This window comes from Zingiber officinale, chromosome 9B (genome assembly GCF_018446385.1).
Source record: "Zingiber officinale cultivar Zhangliang chromosome 9B, Zo_v1.1, whole genome shotgun sequence".
In the NCBI taxonomy this organism is placed as follows: domain Eukaryota; kingdom Viridiplantae; phylum Streptophyta; class Magnoliopsida; order Zingiberales; family Zingiberaceae; genus Zingiber; species Zingiber officinale.
Genome location: NC_056003.1, coordinates 52,933,137 through 52,944,225, shown reverse-complemented (window position 1 = coordinate 52,944,225; position 11,089 = coordinate 52,933,137). Strand labels below are relative to the sequence as shown.

At 37.2% G+C, this 11,089-nt stretch overlaps 1 pseudogene; it reads left to right on the top strand.

The window, feature by feature from the left end:
* The first annotated feature begins 213 nt into the window (after nt 1-213).
* On the top strand, nt 214-1,660 carry LOC122024516 (annotated as a pseudogene).
* The last annotated feature ends 9,429 nt before the right edge of the window (nt 1,661-11,089 follow it).

Below are 11,089 nucleotides of genomic sequence, written 5' to 3'. Positions count from 1 at the left end.
GATGGTGGCTTTGTCGCCGTCGCAGGTGAGCTCGTACATCCGATCCCCGCATTGAGGCGGATCAGTTGTTCGACGAAATGGGTGGCTGATGTCGCGGAACAGACCACAAGAGAAGGGAGCACAAGCTTCTTGGCTCCACTGCTGCTGCTGCTGCCCCGTAGCTGTAACAGCAGCCTAGGACAGGAGGAGGAAGAGTAGCTGCAGAAGCATAAGTATGGCCTCCTCCATGCTTCCTATCTCCCAATCCCAAGCTTTCTGTGCTCGAGCACGCCTCATCCCTGCCTCCCTTTCTGGTCCGGTTCGTTTTGCCCTCCCTCACCGTCACCGGAGAGACGCCTCCTACCGGAAGCCCCTGCGCACCATGGTCGTCACGACGACCACCGCAGAGATGCCGAAGAAGCGGCAGGCCTCCCGGGACCGCTCGTTCGTTGACGAGATGAGGACCGTTGCTATGAGGCTGCACACCAAGGATCAGGCGAAGGAAGGCGAGAAGGAGTCTAAATCGCCGCCCGTCGCTAAGTGGGAACCATCCATCGAGGGCTACCTCCGTTTTCTAGTCGACAGCAAGATTGTTTATGATACCCTCGAAACGATCATCCAGAAGGTCGCCTATCCCTGGTGTAAGTTTTGGTTTCCATCTTTGATGAAGTCCTTAGTTGTCTCTACTTGTTAACCTTTTTACGTTTAATCGAGGACAGAAAGCACAAACTCTGATAAGCGATTTATTCAATTGGGAAATCAGACAAATTTAGCTTTTGAGATATAATAATTGAACATCATCAGCTAAAGTTTTCGTTGACCGTTCAAAGCTGTTATATTTACTGCTGCGTAGATTTTGCTTCAAGTATACAAGTCATCATTTTTATAAATCCTTTGGCTCAACAAGAAAGGTTCAGCTACACTTCTACATAGGATAAAGTTTGTATGTATCAGTTGAATTTTCTTTTATTAATTCAGCCGTATGGACTGTCAAAAAAATCCATCCCAATCCAAACCAAATGAAGGCAGTGGGTGACCTCTTGTGGTTGCGTCGCCTACAAATTATATTATGTTAAAATTTAGTAGTTGATGGATGCTACAAGTAGTTGCAAAATAAGGATAGGAAATTGGAATAAAATAGGGCATTTGTTGCTTTCTAACTGATAGTCTGGTTTTGTTAGTTTCTATCAGTAACACGCTTGTGCTTGCATGGTAGCTGCTTTTTGGATCTAATGATGAAATAATAAGATAAACTACTATCTATGATATTTTAAAGAAAATTTGATTTTATTTATAGGAACAGGCAAATTGTGGCAATTTACTAGTGTTATGTATTTGGAACATAGTTCAGTATATACATAACCATTGTATTGTAGATGCTGAGTTCAGGAGTACTGGCTTGGAAAGGTTTGAAAAATTAGCCAAAGATCTAAAATGGTTCAAGGACCAAGGGCATACCATTCCCGAGCCTTCTTCTCCTGGTGTTTCTTATTCCTAGTATCTCGAGGAGCTATCTCAAAAGGATCCTCAAGCTTTCATCTGCCACTTTTACAATATATACTTTGCTCATAGTGCTGGTGGGCGAATGATTGGCAAAAAGGTACTTAATTTTTCTCTAAATGTCATTTTCCAGATTGTGACCTCCTGAAAAATTGCATCTCTTGTGCAAAAGTTGACTTGCCTTGGTCACTCGATGTTACTAATGCTTGTGACCATTACTTTTATATCTAGCTTTCCTTCATACGTTCTTACATATGGTAGTAAGATGTTTGCTCCCTTCGCTACTTCCATTATCACTTGATACTGTGATTTTTTCATATGACTTTTAAGGCACTGAATCTGTCTACTTAGTCTATCCAGAAAAGGTAATATCATAGAATCAGTTTAGCTCTTACAAGCAGCATAATTGTTTCCCTTGGTAAGCATTTCATTCACATTATTACAGTTTTGTCCAGTTTGGAACCAAAATCTCGCAATGAAGAGCATCATGAGAGGAGCATAAAAACTACTTAGAGTTTTAAAATATGTTATTATTGAGGATGTTCAATATTTAAGAAATAGATAGATTCACAGCATGAGCGTTCAAATAGACAGGTTCACAGCAATAGACAACAAAACTTGTTCTTCTCAGGTCAATCTGTTATTTTATCTCCTAGAATCTGTAGAAGGGTAGTATGTCTTGACTAACAGCATTCATAATTTGCCATGCCTTTTGTATCTGCTGCAAATCATAGTACGTAACACAATCTCATTTAAATAACCCCTTGACTATGGTTGCATACAGCTTATTTGTAGTGGTGTCTGTACTTCACCATCATGCCATCTATGAAATTCATCTACTCTTTTAGATTCATGGCTAGTTACCTAATTGTACAACATTTAGCGTTTTAGACTGAGTAAGTCTCGATTTTCATGAATAGGTTGGGTGGAGCTAATTAGAGTTTTCTAATTAGATTAAGATTAGGTTTTGTTAGGTCTCTAAATCATTTTATGCATTTTTTAACTTACTTTTGGACAGCGAGTTAGTTCTTTTGATGGAATTATACATCTATGATGCTTAATTTGGGATTGTAGCATACTTTTTGACCAAAGAAGTCTAGATCAATGATAGATTGTTCTTCAATCTATTACTCTTTTTAGCATCTTTATCCTGCTATAATGTTATTCTTTAAGATTATGTTGCATTGATTTTTGTTACTCTTTCTGGATTCATTTTTATTTAAGGCATTCTTTCCTTTAATGGTCCCTTTTAGAATTTAATGTATGACTTACTCCTTAGCATCATATGAAGTGTGTGGGAACGTTTGCATTAGATTATACCTTTTAGAATTAATGCTGCTTGATCATTGGGAAAAATAATGTTTGCATGATTTATAATAGAAGCTTTGTATGCAGTGACATAGAATGAAAATTCTGCTTAATAAGAAATTTAAGAGCCACCATATTGTTTCAAGAGGTTACCATTTATGTTACGTAGATAACGCTTTTTGCACTTCTATTAGATGACTATATCAAATGATTTTTATGGTTATGTAACATTTATGCAGTGTAATTAGAATCACACGTACAGTTTAGTTGCTAATTTGTAATATATATCTTTATTCGAATAGGTGTCTTCAAGAGTATTGGGAAGAATGCCGACAAGCTAAAAAAATGAAGAGACTTTAACAAATTAAGGAGCACTAGGAGCTGCAATCCCTCCTCTTCACCGACATCTAAGTAGAAAATCTTGTGTTATATTGTTCTACGTACCTTTGTTTTAATAGTGTTATCATTTTGTTGATTGCTTATGAAATTTTGTTGGTTGCTTATGAAATTTCTTCATAATGTTTAGATATTATTTTTGAATGTTAGAAAATTGTATATTAAGTTTTATTTTGAAATTTAGTATTTTGAATTATTTATAATATTGGAAAATTGTGTATTAATTTTTTTTATTTTTTTTCTAAAAAAGACAACGGTTTTTCACCGTTGTCGTAGATAGTTTAAAACTGTTGTTGAAGACCCTGTTATTAAAGGTAGACGCTCAAAGACAACGGTGAAAAACTGTTGTCTTTGAAGGAAAAGACAACGGTTTTTCACCGTTGTAAAATTGTTGTCTTTGCCTTCAAAGACAACGGTTAAAAACTGTTGTCTTTGGGCACCCCTTTTAACAACACGGCCTTTAACAACAGTTCAAAATGGGCTACGACAACGGTGAAAAACCGTTATTGTTAGGCTTTTTTCTTGTAGTGTACTAAGCTAAAGTCTTTCTCTTCTAATATTTCTTGCCAAGATTCTAGTTTAGCATTTACTCATTCACATGTTTTATCTACCAAAATAATATCATCTGCAAACAACATGCATCATGGTACTGTGTTTTGAATGTGTGCAGTGAATTCATCCATAATTAGTGTAAAAAGATAGGAACTTAGCGTTGATCCTTGATGTAATCCTATCATTATTAGAAATGCTTCAGTTACTCCACCTGAAGTCTTTACTGTAGTCATTATATCCTTGTACATATCCTTAATTAGTTCAATATATGTTATTCTAACACCTCTTTTTTCTAGAATTTTCTATATAATTTCTCTTAGGACTCTATCATAAGATTTTCTAAGTCAATGAATATCATGTGTAAATTTTATTTTAACTCCTGATATTTTTCAATTAATTGTCTACGAAGATGTATAACTTCTATTATCGACCTTTCAGGTATGAACCCAAATTGATTTTTGGTCACCATAGTTTCCTTCCATATTTTTTTCTATTACTTTTTCTAAAAATTTCATAGTATAACTCATTAGTTTAATACCTCGTTAGAGATTGCTTAACTCGGGTGGAGGACTCCTCAAGCCTAGTAACTCTATCCTCTAGCGTAGGAGGTGCTGGAGGTGGAGGTAGTTGAAGGAGATTAGCAAGAATATCTGGCATATCCTCCTCCTTTGCTAGGTCTGGGTCAAGCAGAAGATGAGCTACTAGATCAAGCTAATGCTAAGCCTCTCTCCTCCAAGAAATTACTCCCTGATCATCTATATGAAGACCAGCTAATGATAGGTTCCTAAGACCTACTATGTCAAACTCATTTAGGATTTTGACATCGCCTATGGAGACATCAAAACCTAGTGATGCTAAGTAGGAGGTAAGAATATGACAATAAAACATATGGACCCGTCGGCTAGTGCTAACACTAGTTGAGTAAATAATGGCATGAAATATATGCAAACTAATGTTTATGTCTTGCCTTTGACATAATGCATAAAGAAGGAACGAGTGAAATGGGTACATCATGGCTACATCTCGGGTAGTCAAAGGCAAAACGCACATGACTAGGACCCTATAGAAGACATAGTATTGGATCCTAAGGGACAGACCGGAACTGAGTCACAATGGGTTCTCGTTGTCCCCCCCCCCCCTCCTCCTCCAAATACGAATATATCGTATCTAGAGTAACATGGGAGTTATAGGGATCACCAAATAGTAGATCACTGGGGGTAGACACGCAGAGTATCTAAATCCTAGGTGATCTCTAATGGTAGTAGGAGATAATATAATATCTCTACCTGCTACTCTAGTAGTGTATATAAGATCATCGACTTTAACTAAATTATTATATAGTTCAACACAAACCTGTGTTAACTGGATTAGAACAATGAACTAAATTAAGAAGCCTATAGTAGTCAATGATCTCTACAGTTGGTATGCATGTCCTCATAAAGAAACTCCTACATAGATATCTAGAATGCAATGGAATTTAGGAAATGGATGAAAATCTAATCCTAAGTTCCTCTTTAGGAAACCTAGTGTCAGTACTATTGGAACCCCAAGGTTGTTTTGATGTGATCAAACAAGTTAAATTAGATCCTGTGATTGTTGATCCATGTGTCTAAGTGTGTAGGAGTTTAAAAGCATAGGAAGTCGAGTGGAAGACGCTGCTGGCGAGAAAGATGATACAGGAGAGAGCCGACGGGCTCGGTGCGTCTGAGGGACGAGGCGCCGTGGAAGAGTACACCGGTGGACAAGAAGAACGTGCACGACGTTTGAGGGACGAGAAGCTGAAGCGGAAGCCGAAACGGAAGCCGAAGCGGAAGCCTGCTCGAGGAGAAGGCCAAAATTGGGTTCGGGTGGGCCTTATTTCGATTGGCGAAAATCACCCAACCTAGTGGAGCCGGAGTTGAAGATCCAGACCGAGGCGAGCAGCACTGGAGTAGAGGGCCCGAATCGAAAAAGTCAACCATGTTGACTTTAAGGGTCCGGGCGCTGGTACCAGTCCGAGCGCCCGGAGTGATTTCGGGCGCTCAGAACCCAATTCTATCCGGATTGTGTTTGACCGTGATCCGTTGCGAAGGGGATAAAGTTTTATCCCCCTCCAGGCGTCTGGAACCCTTCCAGGCGCCCCGACCAAGGCTATAAATATAACCTTGGTCCAAGAAGCTAAAAACAACAAACATTCTTATAACAATACTTGTACACGTTTTAGTTTTCATTTAGCTTCTAATTTTTTGTTCTTACACTGCTGTAAAGAGGCTTCTCCGCTTGAAGGAGAGTTAGTGCATTTCACTTCCTTGGATTAACAACCTCTCCGGTTGTAACCAAGTAAATTCAGGTGTCTCTTTCTTTTTACTCATTTTCTATTATATCTTTATGCAAGTGTTCATTTAAGTTCGAGAAAGGTATTTTCTATTTTATTTTGCACATGGCTATTTAATCCCCCTTTTAGCTGACCCAACAATCTCAACAAGTGGTATCAGAACCAAGGCGCTTCTGGAGGACTAACCATCGATCGAAACAAAAATGATGGTCGGAGCTAGTATCTACCCACCAGTATTCAAGGGGGAGTTTACTTTTTGGAGATGTCGAATGGAGGTTTATTTTAAAACTGATTTTAATATTCTACTAAAAATTAAATATGGTTTCAATACGCCTAAAAGCAAAGAGGGAAAAGAACTTAAGAAACATCAATGGACTGAAAAGCAGCACAACGACTTCATGACTAATGGTAAGGCTGAATTTCATCTTTTAAGTGTACTACCGGTTAAAGATCTCGATAAAATCGGTGACTACCAAAATGCAAAAGAACTTTGGGAAAAGTTCTTGAAGCTTCATGAAGAATCAAAAGTAGTCAAATTTAACTCCTCGATGGACACCAAGTCATTAGAAGAATCTGAAACTGAGGAAATCCCCGAAACAGCTCTAATAGTCGAGTACCTACCAGAAGACAAAGATGAAGAAAGCTCGTCCGAAATGAGCATCGAGAGCATCGATGAAGGAGGAGCTACTGTTAGAATGTATACTAAAAGCCTATCTTTTGTATGAACATTTATTTTGAAATGAAAATCACATTAGTCAAATGTCTGCATTTAGTTAAATGTAATTGTCCATTAATTTATATTGTAGATAACATGGTGTGTGGTGTCACACAAAAGATTATGTTATTAGTTCCTTATAAATTATAAATAGTAGCTCACAACCAAGATGGATTGGGATAAACCATTGGAATGGTTGTAGTGTAATTTGGTATTAGTTTATCTTGACTATAAAATTACACTAGTACACTATGTATGTATTGAGCAGAACCATTTGAGATTGTTCCTTTTATACTGACTGCATAAAAGAACAGAATCTCTATTATTATGGATGTACGTACTCTTAATCCCGATATAATAACACACATATGTACTTAGCATTTATTTCTTTAATTTATCAAAGGGTGATATTTATTCGTTAAATCAATAGACCCGATAAGTTGGGAAATAATATTATTTATATGGTGTGTTGTTGATTATAGAAGGAAACTGTGTCATATATAACGTACTCATGATAAGAAGGAGCCCATAATGTAATATGGGATTGGTGCAGTAGTTCAATAATAACTCTTTAGTGGTATGAGTTATTATTGATGAACTTGAGTTGGGTATTCGAATCGAACACAGGAAGCTCAAGCTCATCAGGAGACCAAAGCCAATTCCTCCTCTAGGTCTCTGTTGTAGCCTTTATGTATAAAGTCTCGTATCCAACCAAGTCCACTTCTTACCCAAGTAATGGGCCAGCCACATCCTTGCTTGGTGCCCAAGCAAGGGCCGACCAAGCTTTGCTTAGAGCCCAAGAGGTGGTCGGCCAAGCCTTGCTTGGTGCCCAAGCAAGGGGCCGACCACAAGGGAATTAAAAGGGAGTTTTATTTTTTTTTAAAAAATCTTTCCTTTTATAGTCATCCTCAAAGGGATTTAAAGAGAGATTTTAATTTTAAAATTTTTCCTTTTATAGTCATCCACCAAGGGACTTAAAAGAGAGATTTTAATTTTTTAAAACTTTCCTTTTATAGTCATCCACAAAGGAATTTAAAAGAGATATTTTAATTTTAAAATCTTTCTTTTTTTGTAGTCATCCACAATGGTTTAAAAGAGAGATTTTAATTTAAAATTTTTCCTTAATTGTTGCCCAAATAAGGGTCGGCCACACATAATAAGAAGGTTTTAATTTTAAATCTTTCCTTTGTTGCATTCACCAAGGATTATAAAAGAGAGGTAGATGATGTCTTATGGAAGAACACAACCTAAGTCTCTTCTTTTAATCTTTGTTGTGGTTGGCCCTCTTCCCTTTCAATTCTCCCCTTGTTTCCTTTACCAAGGGCTGACGACATCAAGAGGCTCTATCTTCTTGTGGCCGGTTACTTGGAGGAGAAGAAGAAGAGAAGGAGGCTCCCTATTCTAGCATCTCTTGGTGGTCGAAAGTCTTGGAGGCAAAGAAGTGGTTCGGGTGGTGTTGTCTTGGTAGATCGTCGCTCACACAACATCCAAGAGGAGGAGAGGAATACAACAGAAGACCAAGAGGTCTTTAAGATACAAAGAAAGGTATAACTAGTTAATTGTTTCTGCTGTGTACTAGTTTAGTTTTCCTTTGTATGGACCCTGAAATACCAACACAAGAGGCTAGCGATTTTGTACTTCGATTGAGGTCTCTGTAGTTAAACCTAAGGTTTACTGTAAGGAGTTTAAATATTCAATTTCTTTGAAAGGCTTTGTCTAGGAAGTGGTGGATGATCTCATACCCAAGAAGGTCGAGTGGCTTGCCAATGACTTGGAAGCTAATCCTTGAAATAAATATTTAATCAACTTTTGTAATATGGTTTAACTTCTGATGAACACATGGTTGAACTTGGATTAATAATGTTAAGTTTTATTTGCAATCCAAGTTTAACTTCTGAAAAGCACATGGGTTGCTAGGAAAAGTCCTGTTCTTGTACAAATTTTTGTACAGGGGAAACAGAACGGAATTCCAGCAGCACCCAATAGCTACATCATAAGAAAGTAGCAGTTCAGGGGGAGCTATGGACAACGAGATCAACAATGTAAGTTAAGTACGATCTCTCCCACCTAACAAGTTATTTAAATTTATTAAATTACTAACTAAAGACTGTTACAAATTAGAAAAAGAAATTAAAGAGCTAAAATTAATTCTAGCAAAATCTTGTCCATTAGAAGATTTTGATAAATTAAAAATAGAAAATGATCAATTGAAAATAGAAGTAGAAAATTTTAAAAATCATACATGTTCAAAATTATCTGCTTCAAATTTTAGAAATTATAAAGAACTACATTGGAAATTTAAATATCATAAAGGACATATTAGAATATTTCAAAGAAATATGCCCCTAGGAAATACTTAATCTATCCAGTTGGCTGGAACCTATATTGGGTTCCCAAGTCTTGTCTAACTTGAACTTTCTTTAGACTTTGAGCTTTCAGCGAGAAAATTAAACGTTTAATTTTCTTATGCGGCTTTGTCTAGAAGTAGTTGATGATCCAATAACTAAGAAGGCCTAGTGCCTTGCCACAGCCTGGAAGCCAAATATTGAAATAAAATATTTAATTAACTAACTAATAAAGCATTAAAATTGAAATTAGATAATGCTTTGAATAATTATTCAATTTTTTAAAATTCTAAAAAGTTTTTGCGAATCTGCTTAACTTCTTTAGAATTTTTTTAAAAAAAACTTAGAATTTTTTTTGAAATTTTTTACTTTATCAAAATTTCTAAAAAATATAATTCTTGAAAATTTTCTTTAACTGAGGAAATTTTTCATTTTTTACTTAGAAAATATTTTTAAAATTATATTTTTAAAATTAGAGTTTACTTAGAAATTTTTTGAAATTTTTTTGGAAATTTAGAGTTGTATAATAGTTACCCTTAGTTTTTTATTGAATCTCATTTTTTATGTGATCAACGGGGGAGAAGAAAGAGATTAAGTTTAGAGGGAGGTAGTTTAAAATTAAATTTCCTATTTTTTGTGCTTTATTGCAAAATTTATTTTTTGCTTTACTTTATGTCTGTTTACCCTAACTTAACTTGAGTTGCTCACATCAAAAAGGAGGAGATTGTTGGAACTCCAAGGTTCTTTTGATGTGATCAAACAAGTTAAGTTAGGTTTTGTGGTTGTTGATCCCTGTGTCTAAGTGTGCAGGAGCTTAGAAACACAAGAAGTCGAGCGAAAGACTTGGCTAGCGAGAAGGATGGTATGGGAGAGAGCTAACAGGCTTAGTTCGTTTGAGGGACGAGGCGTCGTGGAAGAGTATACCGGTGGACGAGAAGAACATGTGTGACGTTCGAGGGACGAGAAGTCGGAGCGGAAGCCTGCTCGAGGAGAAGGCCGAAATTGGGTTTGGGTGGGCCTTATTTCGGTTGGCAAAAATCACCCAAGCGAGCGGAGCCAGAGCGAAAGACCCGGACCGAGGCGAGCAACACTGGAGCAGAGGGGTCGGACCGAAAAAGTCAACCATGTTGACTTTAAGGGTTCGTGCACCCGGACCCCTTCCGGGCGGCCAGACCCATTTCGGGCGCCCGAACCCATTCCGGTCGCCTAGAGCGATTCCCAGAACCCAATTCTATCCAGATCACATTTGTCCGTGATCCGTTGTGGAGGGGATAAAGTTTTATCCCCCTCCAGACACCTGGAACCCTTTCAGGCGCCCCGACAAAGGCTATAAATATAGTGTTCGTCCAAGAAGATAAAAAAAGCAAACATTCTTGCAACAACACTTGTACATATTTTAGTTTTCATGTAGCTTCTAATTTTTTGTGCTTACACTACTGTAAAGAGGCATCTCCGCCTGAAGGAGAGTTAGTGCATTTCACTTCTTTGGATTAACAACCTCCCCAATTGTAATCAAGTAAATTCAGGTGTCTCTTTCTTTTTAGTCATTTTCTATTCTATCTTTATGCAAGTGTTCATTTAAGTCCGAGAAAGGTATTTTCTATTTTATTTTGCACAGGGCTATTCAACCCCCCTTCTAGCCGGTCCAGCGATCTCAACAAGTACTAGGAGTCTGAGAGGGGCCAGCATCAGTATTCTATTTCTTCTTATTTAGCAAAATTATAAAAGTGAAATTCTAAACTAATATTAAACAAACAAAACTCTAAGTTTAAGATATTATCGTGGTATTTCGAATGTTTATAATAGAAATGATGACCTTGATTATTCCTTAGCCTTTCAAGCTTGAACATTAGGAGTAAAAAGTTTTAATTGAGGAAAAACCTACTTTTTGGAAGTTCACATATGCAAACCTCCTTGTGCGCTTGAGGATGAGGTCTCGAGTGCCTTTTATAGGCAAACCCAAGTGCTTGGAGATGGATC